At 45.5% G+C, this 20,525-nt stretch overlaps 1 protein-coding gene across 2 annotated transcripts in view; it reads left to right on the top strand.

Moving 5' to 3' along the window:
* SLCO3A1 (solute carrier organic anion transporter family member 3A1) overlaps positions 1–20,525 on the top strand; it is a gene marked incomplete at its 3' end in the record, with an annotated part of 319,841 nt that overhangs the window by 43,601 nt on the left and 255,715 nt on the right. The gene's annotated exons all lie outside the window — the stretch shown is intronic.

Raw genomic sequence — 20,525 nt, 5'->3', positions numbered from 1 at the left:
TGTGGGAGCTGTAACTGCTGGGCAAAGCCAGGTGTGTTTGAGTGCACGAGAGTCTTCGCTCTAGACGCACAGAGTTTCCTGAGTCAAAATGGAATGAGAGGCAGAAAGCACATGCTCACGGTTTATTTCCGATGCTCTTGGCTTGCGTGAAGGTGTCTCTTTCAACACATCTTATTTTCTAAGCATGAAATCAAAGGGAGATAACGTGACCCAGTTAACATGATAGGGCTCCAGCACGTCCCAGGGGAGGCATCCGCTGACCATCCATCATACACAAAGCTCCCTGCTCAATAGCAGAGCCCTGACCCTGGGTCAAAAGTGCACATAGCAACATGCTCACAGCTCTCTGGTCCCAAGTGAGGCAGTAGCCATTTTCTTACCTAGACGACAGATATACTGCCCTGTATGTCATCCCACCGAAGAGGCAATGCCTCTGTTCTAGAAAATGGAGATTGCAGTCTTTACAGAATGCATTTTCTCGTACGTTTGGTAACATTCCTAATACCAGCTTAGACCTGCATGTCTACGTAGTTTCCCCAGACAGGGTGTCTCTCCTGGCCTCTAGCTTTTATTAGATACACACCATCTCATTTCCATAATTGTTCTCCTTGTCAGGTCTGGCTGTGTTATTCTCTGGCCCTCAGAACCATTTGGGTCTCTTCTCAAAGGGCCAAGAAGGCTGTACTTACTTCCTCATTTCCAACTGATCTGGAAAAATTCAGCTAAAGGAATTTGACATTTAGATCCACAGGATCCTAGCGTCTTACTCAGGGGGTTGGGGTCCTCTTCTCCATGCCTTCATCATGAGAACCCCCCCCAGCGCATGCATGCTCAGGGGGGTGATATCACCCCTAGTGGAGGGAAAATTGCTTCTTTTGGGGGAGGGGCGCAAAAACAATATTGCTCTTTTTATGTATAAAGCATAGATATATACACAACATATAAGCAGATATGTAGTATGACTGTGGTATTAAAATATCACTGGGGGGCCAATTAGGAAGAAATGTCTAAAAAGGCTCTTGGGTGTGCGATAATGAAAAAAGGTTGAAAAGCACTGCTCTAGAGTTTTCCTCATGATTCCTCCTTTTCCCTACTCACAAAAAGTAATGCTTAAAAGGGGACCCCTTTGCTCTCCACTTGGGGTAAAGACATTGCTAGATATAGTTCTGGAAGGAGGGAAAGGCTACTGTGTTTCCAGCTGAAGAGTTATTTAGAGCTCTTTTAGGTAAACTCATGCCGGAGTTTTAAATAACAAAGGAATCGCCTGCAGAGATTTCAGAATTCCAACTGCTGGACCCCACCCCAAATGTACCCCAGAATCTTCTGGAACTCTGGACATCACTTGGGTGATTCCTAAATAGTCACACCAACATGAACTCCACAACTGCTTCTGTAGATAGAAGGAGAGAAAGTGCTTAGATTAGAAACTGGCCCAGGGCCAGAAAGTGAACTGTTACATAGGTCTGCTGTTCACCACCTCTCCTCACCTCTGCGCTTTGGCAAACTGGATGGTGTAACCAAAATTCAGCCTCTGTACACTGGTACCAAATTGAATCTTGGAGACTGAGTTTTGGATGAAGTAGAAAAGAATAGCTTTATTGCTTTGCCAGACAAAAGGGACCACAGTGGGTTAATGCCCTCAAAACAGTGCCTGCCAACCTGGAGGGGGTGGTGAGGAGTTTTATAGTAATGGTTCAAAGAGGGCATGATCAGCTTGTGGACATTCTTCTGATTGGTTGGTGGTGAGGTAAGTGGGAATCAGCAGCATCAACCTTCTGGTTCCAACTGGTCTGGAGTCTACATGCTCGTGGGCAGCATACAGTTAACTTCTTCCACCTGGTGGGACTTTTAGTTCTGCAGAAGAGCTCAAAGATATTATTATGTGTATCCCTTGAGGAGGAACCCAGACCCTGCCCAAAGGCTGCACTATTGTTTCTTGACTGCTCCTCCCTTGTCTCCGCCTCCCCTCCATTCCCTGATTAGCAACTGTTTGAACCTGCCCTTTGGAACTCAGGAAGAGTCATGGAGGCTGCATGAAGCCTATTTCCTACAAATAAGAAGTGGGGGACACAGAACGGCTTTTGTGCCCAGGATCCCCACAGGGTCCTGCTCAGTTTCAATGGTGCATAGTTCACCAAACATACCCCACCCTTTTCCACCTCCTTGCATTTGCATGGAAGGCTCTCTCCACTCGGATTCCCCTTTCTTTCATCTTAACCTATCAACATTTTACTTGTTCTATAAGACCTAGCTCCAAAGATTCCTCTTGCAGGAAGTCTTTCATGAACCTCCCCAATCCACCCCCATTTTCTTATTGCACTTACCACATGCTGCCTTCCATTTTGGCTATGTGTACACATTGTCTTATTTTTCTGTTTTATTGAGGTATAGTTTATATACCATAAAATCCATTCATTCTAAGTGTACAATTCAGTGAGTTTTAGTTGATTTATAAAGTTGTGCAACCATCCCCACAATCCAGTTTAAAATTTTTTTCATCCCTCCAGAAAGTTTGCTCATGCCTATTTGCAGTCAGGCCCCACCCTACCCCCAGCCCCAGGCAACCTGCTTTCATTCTCTATAGGTTTGCCTTTTCTAGATATTTTAAATACATGGAATAATACAATATATAATCTTTTTCATCTGGCTTCTTTCAATTAGCATAATTTTTTTGAGGTTAACTTATGTTGTAGCATGTATTGGCAGTTAGTTCCATTTCACTTCCAAATACTATTCCTTGGTATTGTAATGTAGTGGATATTAGATTAACTGGATTGGATTAGTATCGTATTTATGGATATACCACATTTTGTTTATTCATTGACCATTGGTGGACATTTGGGTTGTTTCCAGTTTGGGGTTATTATGAATAATGCTATTTGCAGTCTTTCTATAGACATATGTTTTCAATTCTCTTGCATAGAATTGTGGGTGGAATTGCTGGGTCATGTGGTAAATTTTTATGTTATTGGAGTATATTGGATTTACAAAGTTGTGTTAGTTTCAGATGTACAGCAAAGTGATTCACTTATACATACATATATATCCATTTTTTTCAGATTATTTTCCCTTATAGGTTATTACAAGATAGTGAGTAGTTCCCTGTGCTATACAGTAGGTCCTTGTTGTTTATTTTATATACAGTAGTGTGTATATGTTAATCCCAAACTCCCAATTTATCCCTCCCCCCACCTTTCCCCTTTGGTAACCATAAGTTTGTTTTCTATACCTGTGGGTGTATTTCTGTTTTGTATATAAGTTCATTTGTATCATTTTTTTTTTGTTTTTTTTTTAGATTCCACATATAAGTGATATCATATGATATTTGTCTTTCTCTGAGTTACTTCACTTAGTATGATAAGTGAATCTCTAGGTCCATCCATATTGCTACAAATGGCATTATTTCATTATTTTCTTATGGCTGAGTAATATTCCATTGTGTATATATATATATACCTCATCTTCTTTATCCATTCATCTGTCCATGGACATTTAGGTTGCTTCCATGTCCTGGCTATTGTAAATAGTGCTGCAATGAACATTGTGGTGATGTATCTTTTTGAATTATGGTTTTCTCCAGATATATGCCTAGGAGTGGGATTATAGGATCATATGATAGCTCTAGTTTTAGATTTTTAAGGAGCCTTGATACTGTTCTCCTTATTGGCTGTATCAATTTACATTCATGTGGTAAATTTATATACAACTTTTTAAGAAACTGTCCAGTTGTTTTTCAAAGTAGCTGTAACCATTTCATCTTTTCATTCCTACCAGCCTCAAATGAGGCTTCCAGTTTCCCCACATCCACGTGAATGCTTCGTATTGTCTGTATTTTTTTATTACACCCATTCTAGTGGGCGGGTAGTGGTAACTTGTGATTTTTATTTGCATTTCCCTAAAGACTAATGATGCTGAGTATCTTTTCAAATGCTTATTAGGCATTTATATGTCTTCTTTGGTGGAATGTCTATTTAAATTACTTGCCTATTTTTTTGTTTGTTTGTTTTTTTTGTTTTTGTTTTTGGCGATATGTGGGCCTCTCACTGTTGTGGCCTCTCCCATTGCGGAGCACAGGCTCTGGACGCACAGGCTAAGCAGCCATGGCTCACAGGCCCAGCCGCTCCACAGCATGTGGGGTCCTCCCGGACCAGGGCACGAACCCGTGTCCCCTGCATCGGCAGGCGGACTTCCAACCACTGCGCCACCAGGGAAGCCCTACTTGCCTATTTTTAAAATTGGGTCGTTTGTCATTTTATTGTTGAGTTGTAACATTGGTAGAATGTGTCATTCAGATCTCTTTATTCTTACTGATTTTCTGTCTAGTTGTTTTATCAGTTATTGAGAGGGATATTAAGGTCTCCAACTATTATCATTGAATTGTTTATTTCTCCTTTCATTTGTCAATTTCTTTTTCATTTATTTTGGGGCTCTGTTATCAGTTTAATGTGGTTGGGTTTACATCTGCCATTTTGTAATTTGTTTTATGTCCCATATCTTTTTGGTACCTTTGTTCCTTCTTTATTGTCTTCTTCTGTGTTAAATAGATTTGTTCTCATGTTTCATTTTATGTTTTGAATCATTTTCTTAGTGATTGCATCTACAATATGTATCACAGTTATAACAGTCTACTTCAGATTAGTACTAACTTAATTCATATTTTTTATAAATTTATTCATCTTTTTATTTTTGGCTACATTGGGTCTTCATTGCTGCACACAGGCTTTCTCTAGTTGTGGCAAGTGGGGGCTACTCTTTGTTGCAGTGTGTGGGCTTCTCATTGTTGTGGCTTCTCTTGTTGTGCAGCATGGCTCTAGGCACACAGGCTTCAGTAGTTGTGGCACATGGGCTCAGCAGTTGTGGCTCTTGGGCTCTAGAGTGCAGGCTCAGTAGTTGTGGCGCACGGGCCTAGTTGCTCTGCGGCATGTGAGATCTTCCCGGACCAGGGCTCGATCCCATGTCCTCTGCATTGGCAGGTGGACTTCTAACCACTGTGCCACCAGGGAAGTCCCCTAACTTAATTCTTGTAAAATATGGAAACTTTGCTCTAATAAAGCTCCATTTCTCCCTCCTGCTTTGTGCCATTGCCACATATATATTAGATCTATATATGTTATTAATTGAGCAATACAGTTATTGTTTTATGCAATCCTGTGCCTTTTAAAGAAGTTAAGAGGGAAAATATATTTATACAGCCTTCTGTATTTACTCACATATTTAATTTTCCTGGTACTCCTTATTTCTTAGTGTATATATTTGAGTTACTGTATGGTGTAATTTCCCTTCCACCTAAAGGAATTCCTTTAGTGTCCCTTGCAAGGAAAATCTGCTAGCAATGAATTCTTCCAGTCTTGTTTATCAAGGAGTATCTTTATTTTGCCTTCAATTTCAAATAATAGTTGTGTTGGTTATGGTATTCTTGATTGATAGTTTTTTCTTTCAGTTCTTTAAATATACCATTCCACTGCTTTCTGACTTACCTTGTTTCCAATGAAAAGTCATCTCTTATTGAAGAGTCCTTGTATGTGATGAGTTTTTTTTTTTTTTCCTTGCTGCTTTGAAGGTCGTCTTTTGATTTTTTGCCTTTCAACATATAAGTGAACAGGTTATAATGTGTCTGGGCACGGATCTCTTTGCTTTTGTTCTACTTGGAGTTTGTGGAGCATCTTAAATCTATAGATTCATGTTTTTCACTACATTTTGGATATTTTAGCCATTATTTCTTAAAATACTTTTTCTGCCCTTTTTCTCTCTTCTCTCCTCCCATTATATGTATATTGGTGTACTTACTGGTGCCCCACAGGTATCTGAGGTTTTGTTCATTTTTCTTCTTGGCTCTTCAGATTGATAATACATTAATTTATCTTTCAGTTCACTGATTATTTCTTCTGACATCTCCCATCTGATATTGAGCCTCTCTAGTGAGTTTTTAATTTCAGTCATACTTTTCAACTTCAGAATTTCTATTTTTTTTGTTCTTGTTGTTGGTACAATAACTATGTCTTTATTCAGATTCTGTATTCATTGGATTATTATCATATTATTTAAATTTTAAACATAGGTTTCTCTAGTGTTTTGAACATATTTATATTAGGTGCTTTGAGCCTTTGTCTGTTATGTCCAACATTGGGACCCACTTTGAGACAACTTCTATTGACTCCTTTTTTTCCCCTGAGAAAGGAAAGACCATGCTTTCCTGTTTGTTTTTCGCACGACTTAATTTTTTGTTGAAAATTGAGCGTACTAGATAATATACTCTAGCAACTCTGGATTCAGTTTTCTGTACACCTCCCCCACCCCACCCCCACCTGAGATTTGCTATCACTGCTGTTTAATTACGTGCCTAGACTGAATCTGTGGACTCTGTCTCTCTCATGGTGTGTGGTCATGGATATCTTGACTCAGTTTTTTGTTTTTAATTCTTGTGTGTGTGTGTGTGTGTGTGTGTGTGTTTCATGTTTTAAATTCTTGTTTTTATTTTTAAGCCTTTCTTCCTGGGGATCACTTCTGTGTCTGCATAGTCAGTGGTTGGTCAGAGTTTGAGTTCAAATGCCTCAAGCACTAAGGTTTTATTCAAACTTAAGGCAGCTTTTATGTCTTCCCAGCTTTTACTTTCTTCTGGGCCTTTTGGCATCTCCTTTGCCTATGTACACAGGCTCACAGTCAGGCAGGAATGAGTAGAGAAAGTAGACCCCCTCTGGTCTCTTTTCCACTTGTGCATGGCCTTACAGTCAACCAGAGATCTGTGGGGAGCGTATCAAGGACCCGGCTGATCTTCTTGTTCCATTTCTGTATAGTCTGCCAGTCTGTTGCTTGCCCCAGCCAGCACCATGACCTCCGAGTAGCTGAAGTTGACCCCCCTGTTCATTTGCCATTGGGATTGCTATTCTTACCTACAACACCATGGAGTGTGGGGTTTTTCACATCCACTGCAAATCAAGTGGACTCCTTCCAGCCACAAGGCTGCTGGTTTGCAAGGCCAGCCCACCTGGTAGAGTAACTGGGCCAACCAACATGGGAGGGGCATGGGAGGGAGGGAGGGAAAGAACCCAGATCCCCACTGTTCTTACCAGAGGTTCAGAAGTTTTTCTTGAATAAATGCTCCTCAATTTGTTGTATGTTTTAGTCAATTTCCAGAGTCTTGAAATAGTTGTTTTCGACAATTTTGTCTAGTTTTGTCACTGTTCTTTGAGGAGAGAACTTGTCAAGTTACTCACACTGCTATTCTCTCCCCATTGTCTTTTCCCATCTTTTAGAGAGGAAAAATCATGTGGCGGGAAAAATCGTGTGTATTTAAAGGTATGGACTTTGACACCAGACTGCCTGGGCTTTAATTGGCGCTGCCATTTACTACCTGGAAGAACTTGGGCAAATTGCTTAACCTCTGGGCCTCTGCTCTCTGTAAAATGGGGATAATAATAGTACCCACCTAATGGAATTGTTGTGCGAATGAAATGGATTAATATACACAGAGTAATAGGAGCAGTGCTTGGCACACCGTAAGTGCTATAAAATGTTAGCTTTTGTTGTTATTTCAGGGAGGGCAGGGACTTCTCTAGGACTTTAGGTCCCATATCCTTGGCCTAGTACCTTGCATAGTCAGCCCTTCTGACCCTCAGATCATCTATACTAAGTGATGCTTGATGTGTAGAGGAAATGAGGGCAGTTCTCAGAGTAATCGCAGGTGTGAGGAGGAAAGACTGCATGGGACCCAAGGAACAGATGGCTTTGTGCCTTGTTGAGGCCAAATGTTGTTCAGTCTTTGTCTTGGGCTCATGTGTATTTGTCCTCCCAGCCCCAGGAACCGCCTAAAATGTTCAGTTGCTACTCATGTACCATATTGAGTTGGAGACCAGGTCTGCACAGTTGTGTTTCCAAGCAGTTAATTAGCACAGTTCCCACATTTCAGAAGTTTCCTTGCAGCACGCAGCTCCAGGAGTGGACAGAGCAGCTTGGCCATGCTGCTTATTTAGGTACTTGCACAAAGGGAAGGACCACTGGGGAGCTGCAGGAGAGCAGGAGAGCTTACGGTGTGTGTTTACCAACTCGGGTTGCTGTGCGCCTGTGCAGAGCCATCGTGCCCGTGGGGAATTGGTATTGTTGCCTCCAGTGAACATAAGCGGGGTGAATGGAATACGGGCTGAGTTCGGTCCCCGCTCACCACTTGGTGGGTCACCTTTGAGCAGGACAGCTGTATGTAGTGACCTGGCGTAGCCACTATGAGCCCTACTCAGTGCTCAGGAGCAGGGCCACAGACATGATAAGACAGCCCTTGCTCTCAAGGAGTTTCATCCTTCATGAGGGATGCTAGACAGGCCAAAATAATCATGGCCAGGGAGAAGGTGAAGGGTGTTCTCGGAGGAGGTGTCATTTGAAATGCCTGCTGCTGGGTAAGTAGGGGTTTCTGAGGTGAGTGGCATGGGATGGATGGTATTTGCCCATTTGAGGGCCAGGGGATGAGAAAGATCCAGGCCAGTGTAAGAAAGTGCAAGGAGGGATTCTTGCAGGAGGCTGACCTAGAGGCAGAATGCGGCCAGATCTTGGTGGGTCTGGCAGTCCAAGCCAGGGAGCTTGGGCTTTTCTAGTTGGCAGTGGGCATCACTGGAGAGTCTTATGTAGAGAATTAACTGGGGATGGATTGAATGAGGTGAGACAGGAAAGAGGACAGCGGCCAATGCAAATGCACTTGGGAGAATTCGGGGAAGAAGAGGGAATGAGCAACAGAACTGAGACCAACGGGGTCTGGAGGAGGGCGTGGGAGGAGGGGGAGGGAGAGGAGGAGGAGCAGAGGCCAGTGGGACGTGGTACCGAGAGGAGGACTGTCGGGTTTCTGGGACCTGAGACTGTGCAAATGCCAGTGAAGTACTGATGTTTATGGAGGGAGGGATCAGAAGGGCTGGGTGCCCTGAGCTGAGAGGGGGCAGAATTCTGTGTTGGGACCTGTGGAGGCTGGGGGTGGTGACCATCTGGGGCTGCAGGCAGGGATTGGGTGTCATCAGCATGTGGGAAATGGAGAATGTGGGGATCCCCCCATGAGAATAGTACAGTGACTCCAGAACCGTCAGATGTGACCTTGGAGAATCCTTGCCAAGAGAACAAGAGACAAGGAGGAGGAGAGGAGCGTGGCGGGCAGCTAAGCTGTGCATGTCATGAGGGAGGGGTCGGCCATGTCAGAAATCAGAGAGACCCCGTGTGAGAAGGGCAGGAAAATAACAGTCACATTTAAGATGTAGGAGCTCGTTGGGAGGCTTTCTCAGGAGCAGCTTCCACGGCCCTAGGAGTGTCGGGAAGCCCCATTGCTCTGCATTGACTCGAGCGTGGAAAACAGGGCCGTCTACCCGGCAAACATGGACTTTCTTTATGACCTTGTTGGAAGGAAAGATGAATTCATGACAGTGACCAGAAAGGTGATTTTTTTTTTTTGCCGTACGCGGGCCTCTCACTGCTATGGCCTCTCCCATTGCGGAGCACAGGCTCCGGACGCACAGGCTCAGTGGCCATGGCTCACGGGCCCAGCCGCTCCACGGCATGTGGGATCCTCCCGGACCGGGGCATGAACACGTGTCCCCTGCATCGGCAGGCAGACTCTTAACCACTGCGCCACCAGGGAAGCCCCAGAAAGGTGATTTTAAGTTGTGGTTTTTAACATGGATGGGCATTGGTCAAGCTTGAGGATAGAATGGAGATGGAGCCAGTGGAGGGGGAAGAGACAGCAAAGAGGGCAACGTGGTGGAGGAAGGTCTTCAGGTGACAAAAAGGGATGGGTGGGCAGAGGGGGCTGTGAGGAATGGAAGGGGGCAGCTCTGGGTGGAGCTGAAGTGGGTGCCCCGCAGTGCCTTCCCTCCCTTCCCCCTTCTTTCTCCGAGTAGGCTCCCACTTCTGAATCCAGCAGGAACAGGTTCTGTTGTCACATCCACACTTATGTCAGCTTCTCTAGTTCTTTGTTCAGTTACAGGTACCCCTTTGGGTACTTAGTTTACGTATTGGTACAGCACTGTTAGCTCCTTGAACAAGGTCACATGCATCCAACAACCAGGAGACTCAGGGGGGGAGAGACCAAGTAGTGCTGAGTACTTTTCTTCTACTGGGGGGGCGGTGGGGGACAGAACTGGACTCAGCATCAGAAGGCATTGCTGTCACTTACAGGTGTGTGATCCTGGTCTAATTACCTCACTGCTCTGGGCTCCTGGGTCCTCCCAGTAAAATATGGGGAAGGGGCTAGATCATCCTCAACATCCACTTTGGCAGTAACGTCTGTTGTTCCTGAGATCCATGACTGTGTGTCTTAGGTGAAGTTTGAGGGTGTTTTGTGCCTGAGATGCACTGAAATAACAGTGGAAGGATGTACAGTTGGATTTGAGCAGTGAGGTGGTGTGAGCAGGTCAGGGAAGATGAACTCTTAAGGTGTGTGGCTGTTCCCTTCATTGCTCTGACACCCAAACTGGACTTTCTTAGTCTTCTGGAAGCTGTTTAATGCACATGAGCGGGCACTGTTTTGTTCTGACCCCTGTCTATCTTACACCTGGATGCACAAGCTTTGGCAACCATATTATTTTCTTCTCAGCTTATCTGGGTGATTCATTTCTAAGGGAGGATATAATTAACTGGAAGTAGATTATCTTGGTACTTAGGACTTAACCCTACCTGTCTGGTGGTTTGCTCTTGAGGAATTATATATAATGGCTTTGTACACTGTCCTGGTAGAAGCAGTTTATATGTAGCATACTCCTGTGGAATTACAAGTAAAATCGGGAGACCAGGAAGAAAAAGAAATGAAATGCTTAAGTGCAGCCCTGGCATCCCACACCGTTATTGCTCTAGCATGGCTGCAGGCTTGAGTCAGAGATTCCTGGGAAGCAAAGCAAAAAGGGAAATACAGCTATAATCATACTGTTTAATAGCCTTTGGTTGGGGGTAGCTGCCGGCGGGGGTGGGGGGGGACGATGATAAAATTAGTTCCTAGGAAAAGCAGAGCTTTTTCTAGTACTTAATTAAAAACATTTCCCATATCAGCCTTAACCTAGTGTTTCTGAAAGTATATATATTTTTCTCAAGGGAAGCACACGATTTGAAAAAAGAAGGCTCCATAGTCAGGAGAGTTTCAGGAAATATATATCAATATTTTGATGGATGATTAACAATGAATATTATCATTTGGAAATCTCTCATAAGTCTTGTAAAGAAACCTGTTTATCTTTGTTCAACCCAGAATTTTCAAAATTATCTATGACTTCATAATGCTTTTCCTGCCTGCATAGCTTTTAACAATGACTAAGTTTTTTTTTTAAACAGCAAGTTTGCTGCTAGAGCCCATTAGCCTTTACCACCTGGGTCAGGGGAACGTCACCGAGGCAGGAAGCATATTGCTTGGTCACTCAGGTATGGGGTCAGTGGGACTGGGCTTCAGTCCTTGCCCCTCTGCTCACCAGCTGCGTGGCTATTATCGGGCTAGTCATCTTCTCCAGCCTCAGGTTTCTCATCTGTAAAACTGGATAATAATATGACCTACCTCTGGAATCATCGTGTAGAATAAATATGTCAATAGATGTAAAACCCTCAGGACCATCCCTGGATAAGTAACTAATACGTGTTCTTTTGCTTTTAAGGAATATTGTCTCCATTCCGGAGGGTACCCTGCCCTGATGCCACATCGCTCCCACGTGACTGGGTACTAACTCTAGTGCTTCTTTGGGTACTGACTGTACTTCTCTTTATTCTGGCAGAGAGCAGCTCTATTGGCCCTTTGTGATAATTGCCTATTTTCATAGTTGTCTTCTCTATTATACTATGAGCTGGTTAAGGACACCTGCAGCCCCGGAATTAGAACTTGGCATGGCTACTCAATCTGGGGTTTTCAGTCCTTCTGACAGTGTAAGCCTGGGCCCTAGGGCATATAGAGAGTATGATTCAGTGAAAACAGCTCTGCCTGGGGAGTGTGTGTGTGTGTGTACATTGTTAGTGTGTTAGATGGAAATCTCTTAAGACTCTGGTCCTCTCTACATTTTTGTTGAGTGCCGAGGAAATCATTTAACTCCTATTGTTCTTGAAGTTTCTCTAATAAAAGAGACCTGGCACCACATAAATTGTGAATTGAAAGAATGGTCTCAATTCCTGTGAAAGGTACTAAACACGGACTATTAATAATAGGACTGATGTAAAAATTTCTAGTAGTGCCTTTACAGCTCAGTCACTGAGTGGAAGAAAATTCTATTATCTGTACCCAGCAGGGACAGAGAATCCTTGTTTTTCTATCATGGACCACTGAGCTATGGAGAAAAATCAATGACAAGATTCATAAGCAGGAAGAAAATTAGAGATTTTTTTTAAAGAAGAGGATCATAAAACTTTACACATTCTCTTAGAATTAAATGAACATAGATTTCACTAAATATAAGGAATAATAATAAAAAAAAAAAGATGCCTCTGTTGTACTTTAGGGCTATTTAGGGAAGAGAGTAGAAGAGAGAAACTAAGAAACAGGGTACAGAGGGGAAAATGGTCCGAGAAAGATGCAAATAATGCACAAGGATGCAGGAAATGACCGAGAAGAAGTCTCAGAGACGCAGACAAATGAGGCCTTTCTAAGGAAACAGTGTCCAAGACTCTGACTCTCAGACAGCAGTGTGACCAGAGGGAACGATGGTCTCTTGTTTAAAGACCCAGGTGCAGAGAGAGCTGGCAGGCTCTCGGGATACTGCTGCGAGGAAGGGTAAGGCCATGTTGCATATTCGCAACCCCAGGCATAGCTGCAGTCACAGTGACAAACATTGGACAGCATGTTCCCTCCTCATTTGTGGCAAGCTTTGAGGGCAGAATCATCACCTCCGCATTACAGATCAGAAAAGGGAGCTGCAGGTGTGTTAAATGCGTGGTTCGTGTGTGGCTCTCAAAATCCCTCATGTTTTCCGTCTGCCCCTCTTCTCACCCCTTTACACACACCAGTGCCTTTGGCATGGGCTGAAGGCCAGAGTCATGTCTAAATCAGAGGTTCTCCATGTAATTCTTACTCTGCTTTTTAAGAAAAAATCATAAATTTATACCCGTTTATTATGCGGTCATAAAACAGGCTAAATCATTCCATCAGAAATAAAGCGACATTGACTGTTTGTCTTCCCTGGACAACCTGCGTGAGAGGCAAGCGTGCAGTCTGTTTTCCACCAGGGCAATTACAGGACTCATTGTTGTGTTGTCCTCTGTTACCTGGCTCTACAAACCTCAGATCCTGTAATTCACAAATGAATGCCTCCTGCGTGCGGTTTCCCCTGTGCCCTAAATGACTGGCTCCAAGGAGCTGCTGTTCAAGTGAAAAACAAAACCACACAATGTGTGCCTCTCTTACCTGAAGCAATTGCTGCTGCTGCTGCTTCATCCTGGGGAGATGCTCTCTGGGCTTCTGTGGTTGGACCCCTTCCCACCTTTCCTGCAAGACCACGTCCTGGCACATCAGGCAAGCAATTGAAATGGGCTTGCAACTTCCTTTCATGGGATTAGAAAACAAACTTGCATTGAAGTTGTGCCCGGAATGGCTTTTCCATGGCAGCAACAGGAGTGCTTTGCAAACTTGTTATAAATGGCCAGCGTTGTTATTGCCAGACTCAGGAATAAGGCAATTTCCCGAACTGGATTGACGGAGAAGCGAGCAGGAGTTTGGCAATCTGTGGCCTGCGGCCAAATCCAGCCATGGCTTATTTATTTTTATTTTTATTTTTTAAAGATTTTTTTTTGATGTGGACCATTTTAAAAGTCTTTCTTGAATTTTGTTACAATATTGTTTCTGTCTTATGTGTTGGTTTTTTAGCCACGAGACATGTGGGATCTTAGCTCCTTGACCAGGGATCGAACCTGACCAGGGATTGAACCTGCACCCCCTGCACTGGAAGGCGGAGTCTTAACCACCGGACTACCAGGGAAGTCTCATGGCTTATTTTTGTTAATAAAGTTTTCTTGGAACACAGCCGTGGCCATCATTTACATATTGCTTACAGATGCTGCTTTTGTGTTAGGATGACAGAGTTGGAGTTGCTGCAGAGACCAAGTGGCCCAGAAGCTGAAAATATTTACTGTCTGGCTCTTCACGGAAGAAGTGTGCTGATGCCTATTCAGGAGCCCCAATAAGGGGACCTCTGGGCCTTTCTTTTTGTGTGTGTGTTGTTTTTTTTTTTTTTTTGCGGTACCCAGGCCTCTCACTATTGTGGCCTCTCCTGTTGCGGACCACAGGCTCCGGACACGCAGGCTCAGCGGCCATGGCTCACGGGCCCAGCCGCTCCACGGCATGTGGGATCTTCCCGGACCGGGGTACGAACCCGCGTCCCCTGCATCGGCAGGCGGACTCTCAACCACTGCACCACCAGGGAAGCCCTGGGCCTTTCTTTAACTACAGTTTAATGTGAGGTCGACATCCACACTGTTTCTGCATCTGTTCCCAACAGCACTGGGCCCCGCTGCTGGGCGAGTTGTTTGAAGGTACAGCTTCCTCCACGTTCCCCAGGGGGCAACCTGCTGGGCTGTGGTGTCCTGTGCCTCTCCTAGCAGAGGGGCTTTTAGATGCATGTTCTCTGCACTCATGGGCTCTCCCCAGCCTCTCAGCTCCCTCAGCCCTCACAAGGGCTGTGGATTGAGGCACGGCAGGCTCCCCAGGGTCCTTTTCAGCTCCAGCTTCCTTGACCCAGGCCTCCCATCAGCCGTGGCTCTGCTGCTCTTTACATCTGAGGCATCACACACAGGCACCCTTCTCTGTGGTTCTGCCAGCATGCCCCTACGGAAGCCTCGTTTCTCACCAGCTCTGCTGAAATAGTTGCCTGGGCAGTTTCTCCTCCCTCCACACTGCACCACACCTGCCAGGATAGTGTTGCTGAAGGGTGGCTCCCCAGGGACCTCCAAGTCAACCCTCAACCTAATTAATCTTCAAGGCCGTTTTATCTCCTCATGGCGCTCTGAGGCCAAAAAGGTCTTCCTCCCTTTCCCCAGGGATGGTCTGAATTTTCCCTTTGCCGTGCCTCCCACCTCCCACTGGTCAGAATGGCCATCATCAAAAAATCCACAAACAATAATTGCTGGAGAGGGTGTGGAGAAAAGGGAACCCTCCTGCACTGTTGGTGGGAATGTGAATTGATACAGCCACTATGGAGAACAGTATGGAGGTTCCTTAAAAAACTAAAAACAGAACTACCATACGACCCAGCAGTCCCACTCCTGGCAATATATCCGGAGAAAAACATGGTCTGAAAGCATACATGCACCCCAATGTTCACTGAAGCACTGTTTACAATAACCAAGACATGGAAGCAACCTAAATGTCCATCAACAGAGGAATGGATAAAGAAGATGTGGTACATACACGCAATGGAATATCACTCAGCCATAAAAAAGAATGAAATAATGCCATTTGCAGCAACATGGATGGATCTAGAGATTGTCATACTGAGTGAAGTCAGACAGAGAAAAAAATATCGTATGATATCACTTATATGTGGAACCTAAAAAGAAGTGATACAAATGAACTTATTTACGAAACAGAAACAGACTCACAGACTTAGAGAACCAACTTATGGTTACCCGGAAGGGTGGGGTGGGGAAGGGTGGAGGGAAGGGATAGTTAGGGGGTTTGGGATTGACATGTACACACTGCTGTATTTAAAGAGGATAACCAACAAGGACCTACTGTATAGCACAGGGAACTCTGCTCAATGTTATGTGGCAGCCTAGATGGGAGGGCAGTTTTGGGGGAGAATGGATACATGTTTGTGTATGGCTGAGTCACTTTGCTGTGCACCTGAAACTGTCACAACGTTATTAATCGACTATATTCCAATATAAAATGTTTAAAAAAGAAATGTTATAGTCCCACCCCCACTGCCCATCTATTAAGATCTGGTTCATCCTTGGTGCATCCCAGATCGATCTTCCTCCACATGCAGCCAAAGGTGTGTTCTCATTCCCTTGAGCCCCCTGCCACTTTACTGCATGACCCTGCATAGTAGGCTGTGATGTTAGGACCCTTTCTTTCTGCTCTCCCCAGGATGTGAACCCCCACAGGGCAGAGATTCTCTCTCAGCTGTAGTTATATTCCTTGCACCTCCCGCCAAGCAGGCTCTGTGTGGCATCGAATTGGAAGTCACACAGAGCATGCACACCAGGGATGAGGGCGGCTCTTTTAAGTGCACCTACTGTGCGCCAGCTGCTGAATCATGACCTCATGATGCATGTATTGTTATCCTCACCGCACAGGTGCAGAAACAGCTCAGAAAGATTGACATGGCCAAGCACTCTCAAAGCCAGATTTGAACTTGAGGCTCCGGTGCTCCAGCGCCACGTGGATAGGACCAGGGTGCAATGTTGTAACTACCCCTCCACACTCAGCCCCTGTGCAGGGGCTATACCAGGAGTCTCTGCACACATACACACCTCTGCCTGCCTGTGTATTAGAATCACCTGGGAGCTTGGAAAATACTCATGCCTGGGCCCAGCTCTCACACATGATATCACAGTCCTGGTGGTGGTGGGCTGGGCATGGGGTGGGCGGTGCTGGTGTATTTTTCCAGGTGATTCTAGTCCAGTCCCCACCCCCTGAGCCAGAATAAGAAAATAGACTGTGGGAGGGCTCACGAGGGCAATTCTGAGCTTCAGCTGCTGCTCCAAGAGCTTGGCTGCTTCTTCTGTGAGTCCCTGATAACCTCGGCCCTTTCAGAGGTGAAGAAGGGCCCATCTGTCCCTGGTCGTGGTCTCTGGGTGCCTCCTGTCTCACAGCATTTCTGCCAGCATGTCCACAGGTCTCCCTTTTGGGCTGGGCCCCCATCTCGGCAGGTGACTGGAGTGTGCACCTCAGACTCCCTAAGAGGTGAGCCTCCCCCAGATGCCACCCAGCTTTCCCATAGGAGGAGAAGAGACTGGACGTGAATTGGAAATGAGGGAGTGCTTTTAATTGGCATCTAACTTAAAAAAAAAAAAAAAGCTCTTTAATCTTGAGGGGAGACAGGTTTGTTGAGGATGGAGAACCCAGTGGTGCAGTGGTTCTCAAAGTCTGGTCCCCAGATCAGCATCCACATGCATCCACATCACGTGTGGGAGCTTGTTAGAAATGTGAATTCCCAGACGCATCCCAGATGCACTGAATCAGAGACTCTGAGGTTGGGGGTCCAGCAGTCCGATACCCTCCAGGTGATTTTGCCGCCAGTGAAGGTTGAGAACCATAGCTCTCGATTGATGGTGAGTCTGTATGTGGACACCTGAAATGTCAGTGGTGTTCACCCCTCCCCACCTCTGGGCACCAGAGACCCCTGGGGGGTTTTATAAAACCTTGGACTCCTGGGCCTCATCTCAGGGTTTGGGAATCTATATTTTTAACAAGTGCTTCAGGAGATTCTGAAATGCAGGCAGGTTTTTTTGTTTTGTTTTGTTTTTGAATCGTGGTAGCAGTAACCTGATAAATATTGCATTCTTTTAATAATAACTTTATATCTGCTTGGTGCAAGGTGAGGACAGTTCCTCTTTTCTTTTCCTCCTGGAGTTGTGACTCCTTCGTGTCTAATTATCAAGACATTTCCATCAGTCCTGTTACCCGTTAAGTACAGACAGCCGTTGCTGTTAGCAGGCATCTTCCTCATTGCTGGATTGTTCATTGCCATGTAAAAGCCACAAGTGGGTTTATGGCCTCATGCCTATTTAATTAGTCCAGCTTCTCCAAATTGTGTTTTCAGTGAGTGAAGACATTAGCCTCCGACCTAATTGATCCACAAAGCATCTTTTCAGAATGTTTGTGAAGCTTAACTCTGGATCCAGAGAGGTGTCCCTGAGGCTTTCAAGAGGCCACGGGGTCAAGGAGGTAAGGACCGTACTACTCCTGTGACCCTTGTGGGTCGCTCTGCAAAGAGCAGGTTTGATTCAGGACAAGAGCGGCAGGCACAGGCCCCTGCTCTCTCTAGAAGAGCGGATTCCTTTTGTTTTGCCCACAGCTGCCTCTCTCCTCTCCATCCTTATGTCATCATAAATGTCCACACCTGTGTGATATTTTATGACAGGGCACACCTCCTAGAACGGAGCGGTTGTCATGTTTCAGATCTGCCCAGTACGGATGTCATGAAGCCTTGTGACAGAAGTGAAATACGCCTTCTGCTCCATTTCTGCCCACCCTTCCTCCCACTGGCCTTGCCCTTTTACTCCCGAGGTGGAGGTCACCAGGCTGCAGACCTGCCAGCCTGCTCGAGGTGACTCTGGTGAACCCAGGGGACCCTGCCCACATGCGTCCACTTCTGCATCTGGCTTCTTTTAGGCATCTCTCAAGTCCCGTCATCAAGGCCTGAGTGAACCCCCCAGCCACCCGCCCCCACCTCTCAGGCAGTCAGGCTGTCTGCCTTTGTTCTTCCACACGGCGTTACCTGTTATAAGCCTCTGTAAGAGCATCTATTCCATCAAGCTTGTTTGTGTTACGAAGGAAAGAAGGGACTAAATGAAACCTTTGTTTTCACTTGCCCAGACCTTTCAGAAGGATCTCTGGGAGCGTTTGAAAGCCATTTTAATGAGACCAGGACTCGCTAAACTTCTTTTCTCGACAATGGCCAGTACTTGGTGCTTGAAGAATAATTAACTAGGGCTGCATGAGTTGTGAGCTGGCCTTGACTTGGTTAGAAGCACAATGGAAACAGGAATCAGAATCGGAATGCCGGCGATTGAGGGCAACACAGACGTCCCATCCTTGGTCATGAACAGGGACCTGCACCAGTGTTGAGTACTGCCCTGCAGAGCTCACCCCCAGGCCCAGTGCTGACGGAAAGGCTGCAGTCATTTGTGTTGTTGTGTTAGTGCTGTGCTAACCCACATAGAATCACCTGGGTGGGCTTTAACAACATCCCAGCACCCAGGTTGCCCTGGCTTAGAAACTCACAGAGGGACCAGGCATCTGAAATTTTTAATGCTTTCCCAAGTGCATCCAAACTGAAGGTAGCATTGAAAACCCCTGGGTTAAAGGAGTCTGTTTAAATGTGTGGGGTTGAAATGAGGCTACAGGAGTTACTGGGCTAGTGTCTTTTTTTATAATAAAGGTAAATAGAATAGAGGCATGCTAATCAGCACAGGTGTGTGTGTGTGTGCTTGTATGTGGACATTGCAGAGAGGCTGTGGATGCAGGGATGCTGACACCAGTGCCCATATTTATACATTTGGAGGAAGGCTAGATCCACTGACTCTTCTTCCTTACTTTCCTTAGCAGCACATGCCCAGTCACTCAGCAGAGGCAGCCAAATCTCCCCAAAGATGTAATGCTGCCTCTATGACGCTTCTCAGATTTTCCTGTTCATTTCCATTGCCACAGTACTGACCTTTTCTTCTCCCTTCTCTCAATAATAGTCCAGCCTTTTTCTCTGCTGGCATTCGCTCCTGCATTCTTCCACTCCATCCATTCTCCACACTCTGACCATACCTGAGTCACTCTCATGTTTTTAGAGCCTTTGCTGTTCCCCATACCCGAGGATAAATGGTGATCATCGTTGTGGATAGCCTTTACCTAGCATTTATACATATATGTGTTTATGCCTGGCACCAGCTCTAAGAGGTAGTACTCATACCCATTTTACAGATGGGACAGTGAAAGCATGGGGTGACTTGCCCAAGGTCACACAGTCACGATGGCCCCAGGCTTTCTGACCCCAGAGCTTTGGTTCTGCACCCCTCAGCCTCCCCACCTCTCTCGATGCTCTCTGGCCATGTACGGAAAGGCTGCTCTGTGCTAACAGACTTTTCATACGTTATGTCTAATCTTTGCATCCATCTTGCCAGGTAGGCATTATTATTCCTATTTCACGGAAATCGGGGCTTGAAGAGGTTAAGTAACTTGACCAAAGTCACAGAGCTAATTAAGGAAATAATAGGTGTGGGATTCAAACCAGTTGCTCCTCCCTCCAGGCTCTGCATTCTCTCCACCACACTGCAGGGGATTGTCTGATTCCTTTAGGGTGGCCTCTGTAGCTTCTTATAGTCTGTTGCCAACCTATCTTTTCACTACGTGCGTTCCATTCATTATGAAATCATGCCACCCAACTTTTGCTCGCCCTGTTCCTTTGGCCTGGAGTTTTCTTCCCTGCTGAACTAGGACTCCTACGACAGGGACTCCTGTCTTGCTGATAATACCCTGCGTGGAACCTGCAGACAGCAGGACAGGGAGGCCGTTTGCATTTTCTCTCCACCTCAAGGAGCCTTAAAATGATGCATCTCCTCTTGACCCTCCTACTGTGATTTTGCATCATGAATGTAACATGTAACCAATATACATGTCTACCTTTCTGCTAGGTGGCATCTTTGAGGCCAGGTGTCATCCCTTCCTCCTGTTTCTGTCTTTTGTGTCTAGGGCATTGTGAAGCCAACAGCAGATGTTCAGTAGATAATTGTTAAACAGATGAAGGGCAGGCAAGGATGCAAAAGTGGGGAAAGTCATCAAACTCTACCACCTGAGGGACCTCGGTGGGGCTAGAGTGCACAGAACAGTCAGGGATTCAGGGATGTCTTTACCTCTAGGGAAATGTCCACTGTTTGGGAAT

Source organism: Hyperoodon ampullatus (assembly GCF_949752795.1).
Source record: "Hyperoodon ampullatus genome assembly, chromosome: 3".
Classification (NCBI taxonomy): Eukaryota; Metazoa; Chordata; class Mammalia; order Artiodactyla; family Ziphiidae; genus Hyperoodon; species Hyperoodon ampullatus.
Note: the sequence above shows the minus strand (reverse complement) of the source record. Positions and strands in the feature narration are given on the sequence as shown.